The 23,882-nt window shown below is 48.9% G+C and overlaps 1 protein-coding gene across 4 annotated transcripts in view; it reads left to right on the top strand.

The window, feature by feature from the left end:
• Nucleotides 1-23,882, top strand: part of ZBTB7C (zinc finger and BTB domain containing 7C) — a 263,506-nt gene that overhangs the window by 194,679 nt on the left and 44,945 nt on the right. The gene's annotated exons all lie outside the window — the stretch shown is intronic.

Genomic DNA, 23,882 nt, shown 5'->3' with positions numbered 1-23,882 from the left:
AGCCTAACCACAGGCAAGGGGCCAGGTCCTGACCCCCAAAAGTCAGTGTAGCTTCTTTGACCTCCATGGAGCTACACCATTTTCCCCAGCTGGGGATTTGGCCTCCACTCTTCTAGGCAGATGCTCTGGGCACTGATCACTGTTGCCCTGAACCTTGTATGGCCATTTCCATTTATTCATACTGACTGTAAAAACACCATACTAGCAGAAGTATGGCCCAGCTTGTCCTGGTTTGAATGGCCACCCAAGGTCCATGGGAGCAGAGGATCAGGCTTCCTGTCTCGTGTTTGTACAGCACCTACCGCAGAGGGAGACAGAGGCTGAAGGGATTCTTGGGGGCAGTCATATGACAAATAAAAGATAAATGATAATAATAAAAGAAGGACAGGGCAACCCAGTAAGGACGGGAAGAGGGGAAGGATCACCCATCACGCTGCCAGGCTGTTGCATTCACCATGGAGCCTGCAATCATTTTAGAGGTTTAGGCTTAAGGGTGAGATGCTAAGATGTGCCAAGCAGGGCTCCTTTCTATGCTCCCAGCCCCAGGGGCAGCAGGAGTTTAGCTCCAGGCACCAGTTGCCCCAGAGCCTAAAGCTTGTACCGGCTGCAGAGGAGTCCTCCGAGGAGCTGTTCTGCAGCCAGGAAGGTGTCTCAGATCTGGTTTACTGTCTTGATTTAATTGGAGCTACCGGTTTGGGTATTGGTTTCGCCATGTCAAAGGTTCTTCCAACTGCTTCAGTGCCACCTGTGACCGCTGTCTCCATTAACGGGACGTGGCTCCACGTACGTGTGCTTATAAAGGCATCCTTGAGTTTTCATTGCAGAGGGATGCGTGGAGCAGATGGAGGTCATGCCCACACGCTCCATCTGGTGTGACTGTGCTTGTAGGTGGAGACACCTCAAGCCTTTTCCTTTGCAATGTGCAGGGGTTGCAGGCGGCACCTGAACTCAGCATGGGACAGGCAAGGTGTTGTTCACATGCTGAAACATATGGATCACGGTGACATACACACATGAATGAGTTGGCTGCTGCATCTGAGTTTGTTCTTCATACACCCTCAGCTTCCAGCTCCCGTGACTGGAAAACCCCTTTGTTTTGTCAATCCACCTGTCCTCATCACCACTTCCTCAGCTCGGGGCTGGAGGGCTATGTCCATCACAGGCAGGTGCTGTGGGACTTTGATGGTGGATCCACCGCATGTTTCCCGGAGGTGTTGTCCATGATGATGTCTCCACGGCTCTCCCAGGTTGTTACCGAACATCTGGATCAATCCCACTCCTGTGGCAGTCAGCCACACCAGCTGTGTTGCGCAGCAACTGTGTTTCTCTTGGTGTGGTGCATCGGGCAATGCAGCCGAGCTGGGGACAGCGGGGCAGTGAATTTCATCTCCAAGGCGGCCTTGGCCTGCCTTTGGAGCTCTGTTTCCACAGTGATTTCGTCCCTGTCACTTGCCATCTACACAGCCCCGCAATTATAACTGGCTCTTACCAAGGGACAGCCAGGCTCTGAAAAATGCAAAATGGAGTGGATGGCTGGAGCCTCCTCCAGTTCCTGCAATCATCTGGTGATGAAGCCTCACGTGCCATATGGGGAGGGACGCAGAGCCGACCTCCCCGGCTTGCGGAGTGCAGCCGCGTTGAGCAGTCGTGAATTATGCCATTTCGGCGGAAGGCGAGCCATCTGCACACCTCTTCTGCACATCTGTGCTCGCCTGATTTAGCTCTGCAAGGACTTGATTGCTCAGTCTCTAGGATTCATCCTAAGACATTATGATAATATTTGCAATCAAACTGGCCAGCGTGAAGGGGAGGCAGGGGGAAGACAAACAAGGAAGCTTGTAAAGGGGCTGATAAATATTTCCCTCACTCACTCTTGCTTTTCAACGTTATAAACACCGATCATTAAAATGGGTAGCATAGTGGGGAGAGTCCCAGGCTTTCCTTTCAGTAATCAGCTAGAAAATGAAGAAAATGTGGCTGGTGGGCTACTGAAGAAAGACTGGGATATAAATAAGCAAGCACATGCAGGGGAGGGGGCTGCAGCCAGACAAGAGGGGGGCCGAAGATGCGAAATCCTGATCAGGATTTTTATTCGGCCTTTCAACATCCAGATGTTCAGGACTGTTTGGATGCTGAGCTCTCATTCAGGACCATCATGCCTTAGGATTATTATCTTTTTTTTTCAGCCTGCCCAGGAGCCAGGAGGTTATTTGGGGCTGAAAGTGCTGCAAAGACATATGGTTGACATGCTAGTAGCTGTGGCCTCTGGACAGTTCCACGTGGGACATGCAAGCCTGCAGGCAGGCTGTAATGTCATATTCTCCAGGAGAGCAAACCCTGTATCCCGCCTGGGACAGCACCATAGGGCAGGAATTCAGCTCCTCTTGGCAATTTCCTCCATCAGCTGCTCATTTCTGAGGCTTTTGCCATGAGAAGGAGATAATTTGGATGAGGGAAATCACTCTGGATTCTCAGAAGCCTAGCTGAGAGCAGAGTCTGGCCCAGATCACTGACAGCATAAAAGGCCTGACCATCTCCAGGGAAGCTCAGATATTTGGAAGTCCAGCTCTCCAGAGCTCTGACACCTGAAATTCCCTCCCGATCTGTAACCTTAGTATGAAAAGAGCATTCATTTTCCTGGAACCTCGGTTTTGGACAAGGCCCCTAGACGACCCTGGAGACCTGCAAACCAAGGCTTACCTTCCCCTAAAAAATGACCAAACCAGATCTCCTTTCCCCTGTTCCTGACAGCATCTCAGACACAACAGCCTAATCTCCTTTCCAGCTTTAATACTGACTGTGCGTCTCGCGCATCGTCTCAGCCGGGCCAATGGAAACAGGCCGGTGCGCGTCACTTGCGATTCGGTTTAGTTGCAGGTCAATTTCCCTCGCAGCTTCCTGGGCTCAGAGACCCGCAGGCCAGGAGGGACCATTCGATCATCTTCTCTGTATATCACAGGCCATGAAATTCCCTTCCCAAGCCCCCTCTCCCCCGCCTTGGTCACCCCTGATTGAGCCCAGGAATTTGCTCAGGCTTCTCATGTTTGAATGCAATGCTTTGGTTGCAAACACAGCAGCCTGGAACTGTTTAGCTCTAAACAACAGTGGTTTGTACTGAATCTTACAAATCCACCGCGATGATCTGGGTCTCCGGTGTAAGTCAGTTTGTACAGGACCAGGGGCTTGCCTCTTCCTGGGCAATAAGTGCACTTGTTTCAATCTAGCCAGTCTTGGACAGGCACTCTTGCCTCTGTCCTTTTCTTTCCTATTTGAAGGGCACATGGGCCTGAACCAAAACCCTGGGTCTGAACTCCAGTCTCATCCTCCACTTGGTTGCTGTGCCGTGAATCAGGAGGGATACCAGTGTGACCAATGGACCCAGTACTCTCCTGTCTTACAGCCAGGGCTGGACACAGGCATGGGTGAACCGGGTGGCTGCCTGGGGCTCAGACAGAAAGGGGGCCTGAGAATGGTAATTTTATGATTATTATTGTCATTATACAATTGGGGCAAAGCATCCACACCTGAAGACAGGCGGGTGATCCGGGCTGACCTGGACAGGCTCATGAAATGGGCGGACGAGAACCTGATGGTGTTTAACACCGAAAAATGCAAGGTTCTCCACCCTGGGAGGAAAACCCTGCAGCACCCTTGTAGGCTCGGCAGTGCTACGCTGGCTAGCACTGTGGACGAAAGGGACTTGGGGGTCATCATTGACCACAAGATGAAGATGAGCCTTCAACGCGATGCTGCGGCTAGTAAAGCGAGCAAAACGCTGGCTTGCATCCATAGATGCTTCTCAAGCAAATCCTGGGACGTCATTCTCCCCTTGTACTCGGCCTTGGTGAGGCCACAGCTGGAGTACTGCGTCCAGTTTTGGGCTCCACAATTCAAAAAGGATGTGGAGAAGCTTGAGAGAGTCCAGAGGAGAGCCACGCGCATGATCGGAGTTCAGGAAAGCAGACCTTATGACAACAGGCTGAGAGCCATGGGACTCTTTAGCCTGGAAAAGTGCAGGCTCAGGGGTGATCTGATGGCCACCTATAAGTTTATGAGGGGTGACCACCAGGATCTGGGGGAACATTTGTTCACCACAGCGCCCCAAGGGATGACGAGGTCAAACGGTCACAAACTCCTGCAAGACTGTTTCGGTGAGACTGTTTCAGGCTGGACATAAGGAAGAATTTCTTTACTGTCCGAGCCCCCAAGGTCTGGAACAGTCTGCCAGCGGAGGTGGTTCAAGCACCTGCATCGAACACCTTCAAGAGCAAATTGGATGCTTATCTTGCTGGGATCCTATGACCCCAGCTGACTTCCTGCCCTTTGGGCGGGGGGCTGGACTCGATGATCTCCCGAGGTCCCTTCCAGCCCTGATGTCTATGAAATCTATAAAATTATCTCTAGCAAAGGGGAGCCCAATACTTGAAGTTCTCCCTGGGGCCACCAGGAATCTAGGTACAGTTCTGCTTACACCTGAGGAAAGGGGTGACAAATCCCACCACACTAGAGGTCTCCATTCATGTGGAGGAGGAGTGCTTTTACTCCCAGGTTGCAGAGGCAGATCATGCAAGGCAGACAGACTCCATAGTACTATATATATAATCCAGGTAATGAGATAAGAAACCCTAGTCCCCATTTAAACCATACTTAACACAGTCCAGTCAGTAGATGATTTTTTGTTTTGCAATTTCCCATTCAAACTGGTTTTTACATTTTTTCTGCCTGAGACCATCCACCCTGAGGTCAGCAATGGAGCGTCCAGGGAGCTTGAAGAGTTTTGCCACAGGCTCTTGTGTCTTTCTGCACCTACATCAGATCAGTGCTCATTCATTCTTACACAGAGAGATTGCCCTGTCTGTCTGAAGCAGACAGCAAAAGGGCACTGTCAGCAGGTGCTGGTGTATACGACACTGGTAGAGTTGCACGCGAATGAACCTTGGATGTTATACTCCTTGCTGTTAGGTCCAGTGATGATGTGGTTTGTACTGATGTGAGGACACATCAGGCATTTGGGTCCAGTGCAAGGCCTGGTGCTCTGATGAGGATGGGAGTTTGTTAGCTTGTTGTATGTAGCATAGGCACTGACTTTGTATTTTTGCAGGGGGGCTAAGATGATGGACGTGGGGAAAGTTTTACACATGTCAGGCTGGTGCCTCATTCGCCCACCCCTAGTTATGCAGTTGTTCCATTGAATTTCAGCAGGCCCTTCTGCAATCCCAATTTGACAGAGCAGATTGCAGTCAGGACTTCAGTTTGCTCCCAGCCTGTGCTCCCTGCCAAGGGGACGGGACTGGCCGTGGCTGCTCCTTTCCGCTGCACGGAGCAGAGGGTTTTGCAAGGGCAGCACAGCTGGTTCCCCGGTGCTGCGGGTACTAAATCACGGCGCCTCGGTGGAGGTGAGCATCTGGGGAGACCGCATAATTCCAAGCCTTGTGTTGCTGTCTCTGCAAAGGTAGATTGGGTTTCTATTAATAAGAGGATAATAGCACAGGGAAACCTGACTGCAAGATGGCCCGCAACCAATTACAGCCGTGTCTGGGTCACAGCAGCTGTCGCCATACAATTATCTCACCACACACGCAGTTATGACAGGGCTGCGCATGCCAGAGCTTTATTCTTAGTAACTGAGCGCAGGGCCGGGTCAAGGGGCTTCCTGCGACCGGCCCCGCTGTGGCGTAAGTACAAGGGAGCCTAAACAACTGGCTCGCCTCAAAACAGGGTCTCCTTTGCGCATGGCCAAGAGGGACTGGCGGGCCCAGAGGACTGCTGAGTTGATCACTCCCTCGCCTTCACCTGCCCAGGTGGCAGGTGCCCCTGTGGTCGAGCCAGCTGATGCTGGGGGGGAGCCGAGGGGCTGTCTCTTGCTGTGGAGTACTGGCCTAGCTGCAAAATTGCCATGGGAAGTAATCCATTAGCTTCCCCACCTGAGTGCCTCTGAGTGCACCTGCTGGCAGGGGAGGGTGCAGGGCGCGAGGGGAGGATGCAGGCCTAATGGAGGGAACTCGTGGCAGCATTGATTCATGCTGCATGGAGGGCAATACAGCCTCAGGAGCTTAGTGTAGCCTTGAAGGCCAAATTCCCCTTGTCTCCTCACCTGTGCAGTAACAGACACAAATCCCACCCTTCCTCCACGGCACCGTGCAGGAGCCGCTGTCCGTAGCGGGGAGCTTCCCTGCAGCCTTGTATTCCTTAAGCTGCTTGAAAGTGCAAGGACTGGGTACGCTAGGATGGGCCAAAGCTCATGTGATCCCCCTCTCTGTCACCTCCACACAGGACCTGCTCCATTCACAGCTCCCTAATGTAGCCCCCAGCCTCTGGGGACTGTGTAAGGTAGACACAGGCCTAAAGTACAATCTCCTGATGCAAACTCCATCCAGACTTTGAAAAAACTTTGATCTGGTCCAGACTTTGCACTTGGCCCCTGTCTCTCCTGCAGGCTTGGTTCAGAGCAACCTCCGGCACCACACTTCGGTGGAAACTTGGTTCCAGAAATTGGCTGTTGCGGGCAAACGGCACACTGTGCAGTATTCCCGAGGGCTGCCGTGTGAATTTGTTTGATCTTTTGCTGAAAAGCACTTTTAACAAACCGCTGCTTTGTGCTCATCCCTTGTGGACTGGCATTTTACATAGATGCAGTTGGTGCGAGCAGGTAGGCTGGCTGGCTGAGAGATTTCCCCTTCCAACAAGCAGCAAGGGACAAGGAATCGCTTTGGTACGGCTCAGAAACAGCGGGATATCAAACAACGGGAACGGGAATTGCATCCGTTTACCTCAGGGCTGAATTTGGCCCTTAGGATCTTTTCCTGCGGAAGTCCCTGTTTTCGGCCTGCTGGAAGGCAGAAGGGACATGCCTTCTGCACACCCAGGTCTTGGGAGGGATGCTCGGTCTTTCTTCTCGAGCAGCAGTTGGTGAAAACAGCACAGAGCTACTCAGATGTTGCCTGCCTGTATCAAATGGTGCACCTAGGAAGGAGAGAGGGAGAGGCCGAGACATATTCACAACACCCACACATGCATGCACACACAAGAGGAGACCTTTGTGGTGTTTCAAGGTGGGGGTTAGATTTTATGGTACCTAAGCTGGTTTGGACTGTGGCTCAGGAGATGGTGCCGCACACTGCCCGCGAGGAGGGAGGGTTGTGCTTCCACAGCATAGCACCCCCTTTTTCCTGTCGATGGAAAGCTGTCCACAGGTCTGAAGATCTGCAGCTAGGGAAGGGCCAGCTGGAACCAAAAGGGCCTGTGGGGAAAGGTTTATAGCCATCCTGCTCCCAACAGCTTCACAGGGAGTAGTCAGCAAAACTAACACAGCGTGACGTTGGACAGGCCCAGCCCGGTGATGGGAATGAGAGGGAACCTTGTATCTCTGGCTGCCATCTCTAGTCCTTAAGGCCTCTAGCAGATGCCTGGGATTTGAGGGAGCCCTCAAAAGTATTTTTAAGGAATTCCCCAGAAGGAGTTGTAAATTGCAGCCTCTTGAAGTTAGAGGTTGTCTCTTCATGGGTGTATGTACAATGCCTCCTGCATCCCAGACCAGGCTTTCTAGGTGCCACCGACATTCAGACATGTAACCGTTGTAAACGGGTGTCATTTGGGAGCCCCTGGCTGGAAGGGAGTTTTCAGGCCTCCCAGAATAATGGGGGACTCACCTGAAGCCCAGGGGGTTGGCGGGAAGCGTGATGAAGGGCTATAATCAAGCATTTGTTTCAGGCAGGCTGCTGGCAGGTGGACATGACAGTCGGCTGTCAACTGCCCCCCCAGCTGCTGCTGTCCCTTGGGGATGGGGGTGAGGATAGGCTCCAGGACCGCTGGGGACAGGTGGATCCCTTCTCGGTCCAACTCCAGTGGTCCCTGCCAGCCTGGGAGCGGGCTTGGGGGTGGGGAACACACCTGCCACTGCTGCTGTCTCTAGCTGAGCATGGCTGTACGTGCAGCCTGGCTGGGCCGGGCCAAGAGCAACTCTGGAGCCTCCTTCTACCCACATTGGGGTCAGCTGGGGACAGCGGTAGGGGAGGACGGGAGGGGGAGGGGACGGGCAGCTGAGCCTGGAGGGGGAGGAAGGAGGGAGGGAAGAGTCGCACCTGATTTAGGCTCTTCAAAAAAGTCTTGGCTGCTGCTTCTACAGCACAGTCTGGTTATCTCAATGGCAGGGAGGGCTGGGAGCAGGGGTATTGCTTCCCCTGCAGCGCCAGTCACTGTTCCTGCCTCCCCATTTTCCAAAATCCTGGATCTACCGACATGCTCACCCTTTGGAGTACTAGGTATTCTGCCATAAATCCTGAGCCACTGGGCCAGGCGTCTCTAAGCTCCTTTGGGCACAAGCCGAAGCAATGAGCTTGTCCCATGGACATGTGCTGTCCACCTGGCGCACCTAAGGATGCTCTGTGCTTCCAGCATATGCCGGGAGAGGCACTGCCCAGACATCTGGTGCATGGGGATGAAGTCAAGAGTGGAAGTGATGTAAATCAGCACTGGGGTATTGATTCGAGAAACAGCCACGGAGGGAGCACAGCAAAGGGGATCGGTCGGCTACTGCAGGACCCTGCTTCCCACGCAGAACACAGCATCCAAGCAGCGCTGGAGCCATGCTACAACATGGTTGCACCAGTGGTGTGGGTTGCACTTCCCTTTGCATCCTGGCTCTACTATGATCGGTGTCTTTTACTGCGCCTAGCCACTAGGCCAGTGCCTTCAAGCGTTCCTCTACGATACCCCTCCATTCTTTTCTGGACATTATCTAATCTGACCATCGTTCAATGCAGGCCAAAGTCAGGGGCAATGTGTCTGGTGCTGTAATCTAACTAGTTAAGTGAAACAGCCCCAGGCCACCATTTCATTGCCATCAAGTTAGGAGGTGGATGTCCAAGTGACAACAGCAGCTGTTCTCTAGTCCACAATCGTATGTAGTACCCAACTGTGTAGGACAGAAAGACCAGCTGAATCCCAGGTGGATTTAGGGAGGGAGAACATCATTTCTTGGACTGAGATATGGCCAGAACCCTGAAGCCAATTGCCAATATGAGATGTCTTGTATTATCCTTCGTGCTGATCATTGCCCAGACCCTTCAGTGACACAGATCAGCTTAGTTCCTCAGAGGTGAATGAAGCCCACCTTATACTTGCTGGGGTTTGGTTCAGTAGGCGTCAAGATCCCCAGCTACAGCAATTGTTATTTACCTCTGTTAGTCCAAGCAAGAGATAATGGTCCTGGCATTAGGACTTGGGACATTCAGTTCCTTGCTCCTCTGCAGGCCTCCCACACGACCTTGGGCAAGTCTCTTAGCCTCTCTGTGCCTCAGTTTTATATCTGTAAAATGGGAATTACAGGTTTCCCTGTCTCCCAGGGATGCTGTGGAACTAACTACACGACAGATTATGACGTGCACAGACTCTGGCAAAGAGACCAATACAAGTACCTTAGAAAAAGAGAAAACTTTTCTTATCTCAGTGCTGATCTCCTATAACTAAATTATGGTTTTCAAAATACCAGGTTCCACAGAATTGACTGTAAACTTCACTGAGCTTTAAAAGCTAGTTAGTTTTTGCAGGCCTTTGTAGTTGTAATCCATCCCCTCACAGTGCTCCGGGCTTTACCCTTTTCTTTGTAAAGCATGTATGTTTATTTTAATTTCCATGGTGGTTTATCTGCATCGTGGTGAAGACAGAATAGAATAAATCAGTAGGAAGAGAAAGCACATTTCCAGGATGGATTGTCAGTTTAACTAAATAACCGTAGCGAAGGACTTAAGCAATAAGTATGTGCTTAGCTTTAAGGGTGTGAGTAGACAGGTTGAGTTCATATTTTAATTTGCTTCAGTGGAACCTCTCACGTGCAAAATTAAGTTCACATACTTACACCCTTTGCCAAACCGGCGCTTTAATGTGCACTTGCAAAAGGCTGCAGAGGATTGGTGGGATAAGAAAAGGAACTATTTAGGGCCTGGCTTTAAATACATGAAGTATGCAGATTTATGAATGGAAACGTGGTCTGGACGACAGCATACCCTACTGGGAATGGCTGCACACACATCTGGCCAGTTAGCCACACTGCTCACATATGAATGTAAACTGCAGATCACATCCACCCCCTGGGCTAGCATATGTGTGTACTAGGCCTGCAGATACACTTGCCTTTTGGCACCCCTAAACCTTTGAACATAATGCCCTCCTTCCTGGACTGCGTACCGTGACCCTCCATCAGAGTCAGTATTCCTGGTGATCAACCATTTGTAGGTGCAATAAAAGAAAAATATATGGCAAGGATTAAAAAAAAAAGATACTTGAAGGACAGAAATAAACTTGTACAAGGAGAGCTCAGATTCGGCCTGTGATGTTTCATGCGAAGTCTTAGGAATTTGAGAAGCAGCAAACAAAGCTTTGCTCAGTCCTGCTCTCATTACAACTGGGGTAGGATGTCTGAATCCACTATTTAGTTTTTCCTTAAGAGCAGCTAATCTTTTTACAGCCATTTCTGTTGCTATCTGCACACTAGCCTTAGCCTTCTCCAGCGGGCAGTGAAATACAATTCCTGTCTCAAACAGCCCTGAGCCCCCTTCATCTTCTGCAAACCCAGAAGGAAAATCACTACTTAACAAATCTGCCAGGGCTGAATTGCCCCATCTCCAAGTCCCTTCTATCATTTTTAGTGCGTCTCTTTCCCTTCCCGCACCCACCGACTGCAGGGAGATTGCAAGAGGCCTTTATTGTTTGCTGAACGATGCTCTGCTATTTGCTCTTTGCCATTTCTTTTGGGCTCCTTTAATCCTCTTCACTTGCTGTCGCTTATTTTTAGCTTTCTCTCCTTCACCCATCTTTCCCCGCTATTTATTTTTTGAAAGCCCACAGTTGCTTGTGCTGCTGCTTGTGGTGCGTTCCTGCTGACCGCAGTAACCTTCCTTCCTGGGGTTGGGCTTAAAAGGAGCTGGGCTTCAGGGACGAGCCTCTCCGACTTCTCTCTCTTTCCACTTCCCCAAAGCAGGTGGGGGTTCCAGACCCCTCCTTAAAAAACAGGTTTCCAATGCCCGAGTTATTTGAATTGGCTTCCTGCAAATCTGAAACATCAGCATCCTCTTACAAGTGCAGTGCAAACAAAACTCCCCTTGTTATTAGCAGACTGAAGCCTGAAGTCTCTACTCAATTTTGTCTTAATTCAGGTGAAACTCCCTTGATTTCACTGAATTCCCAAATGTGGTTAGTGAAAGGCCTGGAGAATTGGGCCACTGGGCTTTGATCTATTGTTGTCTGCTCACTGCAGTGCAAATCCAGGCCTGGGCACGAGGCCAGTGGAAGGCTGATCTTATGGTTAAGCTGCTGGATTGTGACTCAGATTGCTTCAGATCTTGGCCCTACCACAAGCTTCCTGTGTAGCCTTGGGCAAATCGCTGAGTATCTCTATTTCTCATCTGTACAAACAAGGGTTTTCTTTTCTCCCAGAGTGGAAGCTTCTAGGTAAAGATTGCTGCTTACTCGCTGTTGCTGGTACAGTGCCTGCCACCCCGATTATTGGCCTTAGGTGCTACGGCACTATAGACGCTTTGGAATAACAACAATGCCTGGCACAATGAAGACCCAGTCTCATCTGGCAATTCTATGGCCTGCCATGGTCCAAACACTAATAGCACCAGTCACTTCTATTATCCTACCACTAGAAACGCTACAAAGGTTGTGCCCAGGCCCTCTTTTCCGAATCACTATCTCCCCGGCCCTAATCAAGATGCTGCAGTTCTTGCAGAACTCTCTTATCTGCGCAAACATTTCCCGATCTACTTGTGTCGACTGCCCTAAAGGCAAATAGCAACCTCCAGGAATCCTCTGACTAACGCTTTTGTACCCAAACGAACCCTGCTGTGTCAGCCAGAAACACGTCTTTAATTTCTCCCTCCAGACTCCATCTCCTCCCTCAGCAGCATTACAGCAGGCATGCCTCCTGTTTCACGTTGCCTATCCATTTGGTAGGCTTCGACTCTCCATGGTTTTGGCCGTCTGTCATGTCCTGGTTCCAGCAAGGATATTCTTAGCCTTGAAAACATATTGTTGCAGTTCTGCAGCCCTGCGTTACCTGGCTGTGCTGGCTGGGACGTGTACACCATCCTGCCCAGCTCAGAAGGCTTTGCCCCTGCTCAGAAGGCTTGTAATATCATGCCCACACCTTTCTACTGTGTCAAAGTGGAAGTTTGAGAGATCCCTTCTCAGATCCTCTTCTTCCTCGTCATCACTGCTCGCTGTTTGCATATGAGCAGGTGAGCTGACACTTGAGTAGCATATTTCTCTCCCCACCCTGCTCGTGCTGAGGAGTCTTAGACCAGAAAGTACTTGCCTAATCTCTCTATTGCTGTAGGCATCACCCTGATGCCGCAGGTTTAATTAGTGTTTTCATGAGCAACCGTGCATGTGCATGATGTTTTAGGTCTTTCTTAATAAGAATCTGATTCTTCACCCATTGTCTCACAATAACAAAAGGGGGGTCTCCTTTTTCCCATAATAACAAACTCGTGCTCCTATTACAACCAAATGGGAATTTATCACTTCTTAGTAACAAATTGATTATTTTTTCTGTTACCTCTTAATATTAATGAGGGTCATGTTATTTCTTAATAACAAATTCTGCCCCCACTGATTTGCAATTAAGATGTATGAGGTTGGGACTTGACTCTTTCTGTCTGACTGTCTGTATGGTTGGTCCCATGCATAGCTCTGGGGCTGGAAAATTAAACCGAATGAAACCAGTTACCACTTTGGATTTTTCTATCATCTTTGTTTTAGTTTTGCAAGCAGGGAGGATGAAAACAGGGGCTGTCAGATTCATGCTCAAAGATTCATTTTTTCCCCTTAAAAACAATTCTGGTTAAATTAAACATGGCTCTTTCCATGGAGAGAAAATAAACGTGATAATGAAATCATTTAAATTTGCCAAAAAGTCTTGTTCAAATTAAGACACATCTGCAGGGCTGGACTGTAATTGTAGCAGGAGATTCTGGGTGTGGACTGATCATTGTATGATGCCCACACCCTTACGGTGTCTTGAGGTGTGTCAGTGTCTTTTGCTTCACAAAGCAGCATTTTGGGTGTGCTCTTGCACAAAGTGACACACCCTGCCATGCTTCACTGCTTCTATTAGAAAAGAGTCTGAACTAAAATCCCAGGTCCAAACACCCTTAAACTTTGGATGAATCCGGATCTGGATCCAAGTTTAGCAGCTTAGGCACATCTCTGCTTCTTATATAGTCTTACTATACAGTAAATCACATGTAAAAGCATCAGATACTTTATCTGCTACTTTATGATGGAGGGACATCAATTCAGTCTCGTAGTGGAGAGCTTGAGTACCTTAGCATGTGGGCGACAGCACTCAGAAACTTTCAGGGAAGGCCAGCAATTCATAAGTAAACTTAGAAGTCCACTAGGGATTTTGCAACTGCTGTTGATTTTATGTGGAGTCAGTATGTGAAAGGTGCTCAGATCCTGGAGTGATGGGCAACAGGAGGACATAGAAGGATGGATGATGGATGGAGGTTTTGAATTTCATCCAGCAAATCTTTACCCTTTCTCAAAAGAATATTTCTGCTGAGAGGCAGCATGGTCTACTCTAGAGGATTAAGCCCAACCATTTGTACATAGCTAGTGCAACAGGCCTTGTTTCAAGGACTTGAATGATACAGTGTTGGTCTTCAGTGTGGTGTTGAATTTCAAAATACAGTGGCTCTGGCACTGACTCATGTGGCCTTAAATAAGTTGCTTAGCCTGTCTGCATCACTTTTCCCTAGAGGATGGTAATACTTGCCTACTGTTCTGTATTCTCAGTTTTTACCAATTTTCACTGATAAATTCCCTGATGTTTTAAAATCATTCAGTTTTTACTGATTTACACCCGTTTTTCAGTTCAAATCCCTGTTAACTGGCATGAGTGAGGAACAGTCCACTCCCGACTTGTGCTGGTTAATAGGGATTTGAATTGAAAAATGGGTGCTGCTGGTAAGCTAAAAGTGCCACTCTGCCGGTTACCTGAGGCACAGGTTTCTGGCCAGACATGGGGTAGGTTGTGGCGATGGCCAGATGTGGAGCAGGCAGGGGTGGCGGTGGCCACAGAGGCTGGAGCCACTGTGTGGTGGTGTGGGGGTCTCAGCTCTGATCCCAGGTGGGGTGAGACGGGTCATGGGGATCGCTCCTGGGGCAGGCGGGTCCGAGCTGCAACCCAGAGACTCCAGCTTCGGCGCTGCCCTGGGCGCTGGGAGCTGCTGCCTGGGGGTGAGCGGCTCCCAGCTCTGACCCCGGATGGGGTGGGAGGTGCTGGTGCTGGGGTCAGGTCACCCACCCTCCACATCTAGATGCGCACCACTCTCTCCCCCCCCAAACACTAGGGCAGCCCGGCAGCAGGATGCTGCAGCAGGGGCAAATGCAGCCAGAGAAGAAAGGCAGGGCACGGCACCACGTGCTTACTGCCTCAGATCCGGGGGCATGTGGCCCCCAGGAAGAACCTGGCACAGGCCCTGCAGCCTGCAGCCCTCCCAGGGGACATGTAGCAGCAAATGCCATGCCCCCTGCCCCTCACCCTGCTCCCACTGACAGTTCTCCCTGTTTTGATCCCTGCTGCAGCCTTGGGAGCAGCCAGCGGGCTGTGCCACACACCTCCTCCCACCCCTTCCCTAGTCCCAGCCATACTCCCTCCTTCCCTCACCACTTATTTTTCCCCAATTTAAACTGATTTTTTTATTTGCTTCCTTTTATCCTGATTTCATCTCAGTTTTTATGTTTTGAAGATAAATCCTGAAAAATTCCCGGATCCTTTTTTAAAAAAAATAAAAACAGAGAATGAGGAACACTATATTTACCTAACTGTCTTAGAGATATTGCTGGGATTGATTCCTTAAGGAATCACATGGCTTCAAATCAGTTGATTCCTTAAGGAATCAAAGGGCTCCGAACATCTTGAAGCACCATACAAATGCTTCAGATTTTTACCAAAGTCAAGGATGGTCCCACTGAACGAGGACTGCTCACGCAGACCGTGCAGAGCCGTGTCCTTAGATGCTTAAGTAAGAGCTGTTCTGAAAGCAGGGCAAGGAGAGAGCACTTAGATCATCCACTGTAACCTCTTGCATCGACTACACAATGCCTGACTTCATATCTATTGTAGTCTCAAAGAACTTCCATGATGGGGCCTCAACTATCTCCTTTGCGGGTCTCTTCCTGTGCCTTGTTGTTCTCGCAGAAATACTCTTCAGTGACTAGATTCTTTCTTCTTTGCCTCTGGATCATTGTTCCTTGTCCTGCCACCCAATTCCTCTTCTACAGTTGATTTTATTAAGCTACCTTTTTTCTGAGGTGGTGATGGCAGGGGGAAGTATTTAAATGAAACACATCCAAGGCAAGTTTATGGAAAAGATCTCACTTTCTTTGTGCCGTATGATTGAATAGGGGGGCAAGAGATGTAACCCCCGTTATTAAAGTAATATAATTTTCTTTCTCAAATAAAACCCAGGGATGTTTTAATGATTGGGCTCATTAGATGGACTTACCACTTAAAGTGTCTGTCTGGCAATTAAGGCCGAAAAAAGCATGACTGATGGCCACACCTTCTGTGGCTTAATGGGGAATCTGAAGGCTGATCTTATTATCACACTGATACAGTCTGTGATAAAAAAGAATTTGAGATACTCTCCTGAGATTTATTTGCCCATTAGGAAGCTGCCAGTAGAAGGTTAAGAGTACTCATAAGGTCAAAGCTGAACAGAGTAAAATAATAAATGCCCAGAGGCAGTGAGGTCTGTTGGGTGGGGGACTGGACTCAGAGTCATGAAACCGGGGTTCGGTTCTTCTGTTCCCTGCTCTGCTACTGACCTGGTCTGTGACCTTAGGCAAGTCCCTTCACCACTGGTTTTCTTCTTAACATTAATTTGCCTTGTCATTATAAACCCTTCAGGGCGAGGTCTGTATTTTAGCCTGTGTCTGTGCAGTGCTGAACATAGTGGAGTGTCACTCGCCATTGTAATACGTATCATTGCAGTCATTTTCTGTGGAGTGACATGTCTGGAACTCAACATCCTGGGTATATGGGGCTCCAGGTGCAGGATTTCTAACATGCACCTGTTGCACAGCTGGAAGGTGATGGAAATGGCCACGCAGGGTAAACAGAAAGGGTCAGAGCCTCAGCTGGCATAGAGCAGCGTAGCTCTCTCAACATCCACGAAGCAACACCAAGCTGGCCCAAGAGCTGTATTTTGCCCAGTGTACAAAGCAGTCCCTGGAACAGTCTAACTCACTGTGAATTATAGCAGGCTTTGTTGTGCTGATAATGATGGATGTGAAAGTATTGCAATTCAAGGGATTAAAATAGACACAAGGAGATACTAACTTTAGCAAGGGTGCGGGAGGGCAAAGCCTGTTTTGTTGTTACCCTTACATTTTCTGACGGATCTTTTTCTCCCTTTAGAAATGAGTGAAGTTTTTACTCGTTTTAAAATGCTGTTAAGTTCTTTCATGTGCTGCATAAAATAACCGCATTCTGTTCACTAGAGTTTGGGATTTAATTACCCAAAAACCTATTTACTTGCATTAAAAGAACAAAAAAGAGTTTGACCTGAGAGAAACATAAATAATCGAGTGTCTTCATCTACAGAAGATTCCTGGGCTAGGGACAGAAGTTACACATAAACCAGTTTAAGTGATCAGAAACTAGTTTAAACCTGTGACAGAACGGAAGTTCAGTGCACATAAGCCTGTTTCAAAATGGCTGAAACTGGTTTAAGATAAACCTGGTTGAATGTAGTATCAGACTTAACTGATTTAGGTCAAACCAGTTTATGAAACTTCTGTCTCAGACCCCTTCCTGGTTCAAGTTAAATCAGAGTCCCCCATCATGCTTTGCAGCCCTGGACTGGGCTGGGCTGCCTGCTCCAGAGAGGTTGGCTGGCCCCACCGCTTTGCTCCCTAGGTAGAGCAGTGAGGGCTAGCTCTCTGGCCTTCCCAGGCAAACCCTGGCTGGGGTCTGGGGCCAGGGAGGGGAAGTTAAACTTCCCTTCCCCTGAGTACAGAGCTGCCCAGCCCTGCTGGCTGTGACTGTGAACTACAAATCCCAGAGGTACCTGGAAGCAGGAAGAGGAAGTGATGAGCAACCCTGCAGAGTCTTTCTCCTGTGAGTCTGGGCTGCAAGCTCCAAAGACCTCAGGGGCAGCAGGAAGAGGAAGCAAATACACAGTCCATGCTGGCTACATGCCAGAGAGCCATGCTTTGGTGCCCCCGGCTTCTGGCTCGAGCCACTGCAGGCTCATGGCTGCATTTCCGGAATCACAAGTGAATGTGTCTGTTCATTTGCAGCGTAGACTGACCTGCAAAGACTAAATCAGTTCAGCCTCAGGCTTTCTGACTGTCTGTACTTAGCCTTAATGATCAGAAGCGAGAAGTAGCTGGAATTCAAATGAGGGCAGTTCTCAGGGAAAGAAAAGGATCGTGGGATCATAGGAGAGTAAGGCTGGAAGGGACCTCACAAGGTCGTCTTGTCCAGCTCCCTGCTTAAGGTAGGATCATCCCTGACTAAACCATCCCAGTCAAGAGTCTGTCCAACCTGCTCTTGAAAATTTCAAGGATGGAGACACCACAATTTCTCTAGGCATCCTGATCCAATGCTTTACCGTCCTCGTAGCCAGAAAGTTCACCTAATATCCAACCGAGCCCACTCCCCTACAGCCAAAGGGAAAAGCCCAGCTCCATCCTCTTTGTTCTTCAGGTATTTGAAGACTGTTATCAAATCCCTTTCCCATAGTCTTCTCTTCTCCAAACTAAAAAGCCTTATTTTTTCAGCCTTTCAGCCTTCATGTCTTCCTCTTTGATGTCACCTTGGAAAATCAACCATTCCCCCATCAGCCCCATCTTCTGGGAAACCTGCCAGCTCTTCTCCATCCAAGACCCCTAGCAACTGTGACAATGTTGGTGTAGGCTCTGGGGATCTGATACCCTCTTGTGATCAGACTCACCTGTCCGCAGTCCCCAGCCTCCCTCCCCTCTTGTCTTCCACCTGCCATGCCTTGATCTTAAGATATTTACCTGGGGAGGCTGCCTCCAGAGGCTGGGGAAGCCTCTTCCTTGGTGTCTTTTTCATTTTGCCTAACCCTCGGAGCCTCTCTGCCTCCCCACCCAAATCTGCAGGAGTCCTCTGCCTCTACGGTTGTGCCTTGTGGGCTACAATCATGGCCTCCAGCTGCCCCCATAGCCATGCACATGCTGTGCAGATATCTCTCAGTTGCCACTTGAAGGGGACCTCCTAACCCAAATCAACACTGCGCCCCTCAGAGCCTTGTCTGCGCTTCAGCCTTCCTGGCTTTGGTCCTTTTCCTCTGGTTGAGCGCCTCAGCCCAAGTGTGTTGCCTCAAACCCTGGATTCCTGGGCCTCACCCCCATGAGTCCCTGATCAAAGCAGATCTTGAAACACAGAGCATCCCTAGTACGCTGCTCCACGGCCTCCAGACCTCCTCTGTAGCCACCACCTGATCCTCTGATGTTAAATTTAAATGCACAAAAAACGTGTTAACCATCTGATTGCAACTCATCCAAATCCCCTCAAGGCCATGACAGTTGCCACGGCCATAAGGAGCTGACTTGATACCCCAGCCCCCGGGGTACCTTTTTGTCCTCAGATCCTTCCCCTGCAGCTTGCAGGCATAGGCTGCCAGCCGCAGCCCAGACACCAGGTTTATGTACAGCCAAGCCCTATGCCTTCTGGTCGCCTGACTGCCACCTTTGAAGATGGGCCCAGGGTTGTTTTTTCAGCCTACCAAGCTGTTTGGATTCCCCTGCCCTGCAGCCCTCCTGAGCTGCCTAGCAGTCCCAGGCCTCGAGCTTTGGGTTTTGGCTGGTGCTGTAGTCTGCCCCTGCAGGCCACGAAGGTCTTGTTCCCCTGGAGATCTCACACTTCCCTCCTGCCCCCCATCCCCATGCAGTTAACAGGGTTGGGGTCTTTTCTGGAATCTTTGAAGTTTCTCTTATCAACCTCAAGGCCTTGCATCATTTCTCCTCTGTGCACTCCTCCTCTTGGTTGGGCCGTGTCCTCTTCTAATTTTGTCTTTTCATAGCTCCTCCCTCCCTGCCCTGGGTCTTCATTTATGGCATCCCCCATGTCTGAAATCATCCGTCCTTTTGTGTCCACCAAACATCTTCTCTCTCACCCCTGCAATCCTACCGTAGCACTCATCTCTTTTGGAAATACTTCCCACCTGGTTTTCATCGCCTGCCTCATTACCTGAACCCCTCCTACTTTGTATGTCTCCATACCTGAATTGTAGTCTCCTGCCCTCCTTTGGCTCTTCTTGTTTCTCACATTGGCAGGTCTCCAGAGCAGGGAATGGATATTACTCCATGCTTGGTGAAGTATCACATAGGCACCTACAAAGCAACATGTAGGTTGGATTCTCTTCCCACCCCTGGCAGTGATAATAGCAGCAGCGATAATAATAATGTAAGAATAACTCTGTTAAGTACCTGCAATTAATGTTGTTAATGATGGGGCTTAAGAACAATCTATGTGGCCTGTCTGCCCAATCTCACAGCAGAGTCCCCAAGCCTGATGGTTTTTTCCTCTTAGATAGTAATCTGTTTGGAGTAGGTACCATTTTCATTAGGACTTTACAGTTCCTACTGCACAACAGGGCCTTGATTCCTGGTTGGGAGAAACCCCTGAAGTGCAAATAAATAAATCATCATCATCGTTACCATCATCATCATCATGGTAGCTAGGTAGATATTTCAATCATGTTTAGGACAGTGGTGGTCTCCCTTACTTAGTATGTATAAAGTTCTCAAAGGTCTAAGGTTTACCATCCAGTGGTTTTTCTGAGTGACTGACAGTATTAAGAAGTGTACAGTTTACAAGAAATCTGTGGGTTAACACTAAGGGTGATGTCCTGGCTCTCTTGAAGTCAATGGCAATGTTCCTATTGACATCAGAGAGAGAGCAGGATTTCCTGCCACAGGCTGGGAGTTACATTTTGGTCCAAAATGAGGGAGATACACGCAGATGCAAGTGCCATTTCTTAGTTGCAAGCATGCCAGTCAAAAAGAAGCCAAAGAGCCTAGGCATCCAAGGGACTTGCGTGCTTTAAACGTGCCAGTTTCTTTAGTCCATGGCATGTGAACGAGTGATATGGTTAGCATCACGCCTGGCCCCTTCTGACTCCCCAACAAGAATAGCCAGGAGCCATTTACAGCTTCAATAACCTTCAACCCAAGTCCAGAGTGGTGCTCAAATGCCTCTGGTGTGATGGCAGGGCATTTTAACCACTTTGCAGCATGCCACACAGGTACCAGTATCCTTGGGATTTCAGTACGTCAAGTCCTATGGAAGCAAAATGTAACCAGTAACTATGCAGAGCTCTATTCGTCCATTTATTTGTGCAAGGAAAGAAAGAGAATCCTATCCATCCTTTCCCCTGCTGTGATTTTGATCCTTATCATATGGAACAAATGAATTTGCTCCTTATACAGGTAGTTAAATATTCTTGATGATTTTACAAAGCTGCTCAGAGGTCCCGGCTCTGACACCACGGATTGTTAAAAATCACAGCGCTAAAATGTGTGTTAATTTTGTGAAAAGCTGCTTACCTTTCATCTGGCCTTGCTGGAGCCCAAACCAATTCATTTTCCACTGACACGCCTCTGACAGACACCCAAGCAGTGCACTGAATGGTGACCAGTTGATTCTGTTGTCTTGGCAAAAGCCAGTGAAAGGTGCACAAGATTTGAGTCTCAATAGTTCAGAGGAGTGGAGGAAATGGGCAAAAGCTAGGCTTGGCTAATGGTGACGTAAAGGTGGACCATTGGGTGGCTTATGTGAAACAGGGTGATGGAAAAGGTTCCCAAGAGGTTCCACATCCCCCCATCACAAAACCCAGCATTACCACTGACCACCTAGTTGATAAATAAGAGCTGCTGAATTGACAATGAAGGCAACAAAGCCACATGAGTTGTAGCATAGAGATCTTCCATCTGCTGGGGAAAGAAGAGGAGCAGGAGACCCCTGGAAGCCCACTAGAGACCTCGTTGTGACACAGTAATCCAGCTTACTTGGGAAGGTTTAAATACCACAAGAAAGGGAGACAATGCAGAGGGCAGTAGACTGGCACTCAAGAGGCATTGGTTCAGTTCCTGGCTCAGTCACAGTCTTTTTGTAGGACCTTGGCCATATCGTTCAATCTTTCCTGCTGCTCAGTTCCTCTCCCTGCAAAATGAGGTAATATTTCATAGGGGGCTGCAAGGATGAAATTTATTAATGAACGAGGAATGATGAGGCCATGTGGATAGATGGGTCCTATCACGAGCCATAAAAAAGTGGAGCATTCTCTTCCCCCCAAAGTCACCCCTGCGCAAGAAGGATGCAGCCTTGTGATCACTGCTATTGCTCACATTGTACCTTCTCTGTGAATATAAATAGAAGATTCCTGTCTCCAGGGCTGCCAATCCATCACCTTTCACAAGCACTAGACACAAAAGGAGGAAGAAAAGGCGTAACAAAGAAATAAAGAAACACTGTAGCCCAGGAAGCCATTCCCTGTATTTCACAATTACATAAATTATACCCTTCCCTTACCCTTTAATTGCTGGGCACATAAAGTGCGCTTGCAGAAGAATCATATCCTTCCCATTAAAGTTTCAGAGCAGATCTGCCTGTTTAGCAAGCGGGCAGTGCACTGGTTTTTACCCCTCAAAAACTGCTTTTCGGCAAGATTTTTCTTATTTGGAACTGGCTGGTCATTTTATTTTTTCTTCAAGAAGAAGAAAAAAAAATCCCTGTATTTCCACAATCAACCTGAATTTTATTACAGCCGCCATTTTTGCAAAGCTTTGCCTGGTAGCTTCAAACCTGAAGAGAAGGTCCACCGTGCTCATGTGCGCTAGCAAGGCGGTCAAATAAGAGATGGTGATGCATGGCTAGGCCCTGCTGTGGTTCCTGGAGGCAGATCTCTGCTCACTACCTGTGCAGGTGGTGGCTGGCAAGAATGTATTATTGTTATTTGTTTGTGTCCCAAACACCTTGGAGCCCACGGATACTCACCCGTACACCATCAGTCCAGTCTGTAAGAAACATTTATGGGTCCTAGGACCTCCCAGAGAGGCCTTTTCCCACCTTTTCGTGTGATCTTCGCCTGTCTGTAATTGCAGAGGCTTTGGGATTGGGATGTGCCTATTCAGTGCCGTAGAAACGAAGTTTGGTGCCTGGGACAAAGTCCACGGTGGCAGCCCTCCCCTGTCCCTGCGCCTCCCCAGATGAACTGCTCGTGGCTCTGTCCCGCGCCCTGCCCTGGCTGAGCAGTGCCTCTTAGTGCCCTTTTGCTTCGGTGCCCAGGACTGTCACCTCCCTTGCCAGCCCCTTGCTACGGCACTGCACCTATCCCTATTGTGTGTGCTGTTGTCACCTTACATGTAACGGCAGCTGTGAGGGCTGTTTTTACTGCTGCTGCCTCTGATCATTGTAACCCACTAGCAGGGGTTCATTAGGGACCCTGATGCTCTCCTGTCTTTGCTGATCTGGTGGGGCCCCAGCTGGGGAGCTGTGGCTCTTGAGTTCAAACCAAGATCCCCCCTCCAGATCCTGATGTTTCAGCCAAGGGGGTGGCCATCACACAATAAATAAGAGTTCTGCTGCAGCACTGCAGATTATAGGGTGTCTCGTATCATTCACAAAGAGGCATTCACGTTTGTTTTAAGGAACTCAAGCGCTGAAGTTTACAGGAATTTCTTGTGGGGCCTTCCAGGGGTTGGGCAGTGAGATGTAAAGGGCCAGCATGAATGCACACATAGGTGCACCCATGCTTGTGTGTCTGATCCTTGAGCCGGTGCAGGAAGATTGTACACCCATTTATATACCCACGGAGCCAATCGGATGGGCAATAATTCTGATTGTGTGTAGTCATGTGAATGCACATTTGGAGGTAGGGATACACTCTCATTTTCTCCCCTGTAAGATGGCCTTCACTTTTTCAAGTTTAGCCCAACAGGCCTTTTCTGGTCCTTTTTTCTATAGTTCTGCACATTGTGAAATGGCATCAGGTGTGTGCAAATGACTGATTATTTTGAGTCCTGGCCCTCTAAAACTGTCTCGTAACCTGCAGAAAAGACACGTTTCCCTCGTTGTAGAATAGGAACTCATTCTTATTCTATGGCATTCAAAGCAGAAGGGGTTTAAAGGGCCAGCATGGGATGTTTTTATCTCCGCAGGCAAAGATTTACACATGCACTCCCAATGCCGTTAAAGTTGCCTGGCTGCAAGTGTAAATCAGGATGCACTATATTAGACACATTATACATTCCAGAGGACTCGTGTGAGACATCAAAAGGACACACGGCAGATTCCACTTTGGCTTTTAAAGGCTGAATTGGGCTGTATGTTTTCTGTCAAATACAGGGTTTAAATAACTCTCCTGATGCTCACACTGAAGCAAAGGGTTTTTTTTTTTTTGGTTTTTTTTTACCACCTTGGGCAAGAAGTTATTTGGCTTGATGTAGATTCAAATTTTATTTTTAAGCGTTGTATGGAAAATGCAGCTGAGGAAACCACACTTGGTGCTTTAAAATAAACAGCAGAAAATACAGTGCTGTAAAAATATTCAAAGGGAGTGTGTAGCTCACCCGCACCCCACACAAAAGTACCTCCCCTGGCATATGTGGCATCAAGGAAGTCATGTGCAGTTAACTAGAGCCTCTGTTTTCATATAAAGGTGCTTTTATAGGACCCAAGGAAGGTCTTCAGCTTCTAAAAGTGTGTAGCAGAGACACACAGATGACATGCCAGGAGCTCTGTGCTCAGCTCCTGCCCAGCAGTGTCACCTAGGAGGAGAAGGGGGAACCAAGCTAAGTTGACAGCCAAATAGACTTTACCTAAATAAACCTTCCAAAGT

This window comes from Crocodylus siamensis, chromosome 3 (assembly GCF_052110815.1).
Source record: "Crocodylus siamensis isolate JL-2025a chromosome 3, ASM5211081v1, whole genome shotgun sequence".
In the NCBI taxonomy this organism is placed as follows: Eukaryota; Metazoa; Chordata; order Crocodylia; family Crocodylidae; genus Crocodylus; species Crocodylus siamensis.
Note: the sequence above shows the minus strand (reverse complement) of the source record. Positions and strands in the feature narration are given on the sequence as shown.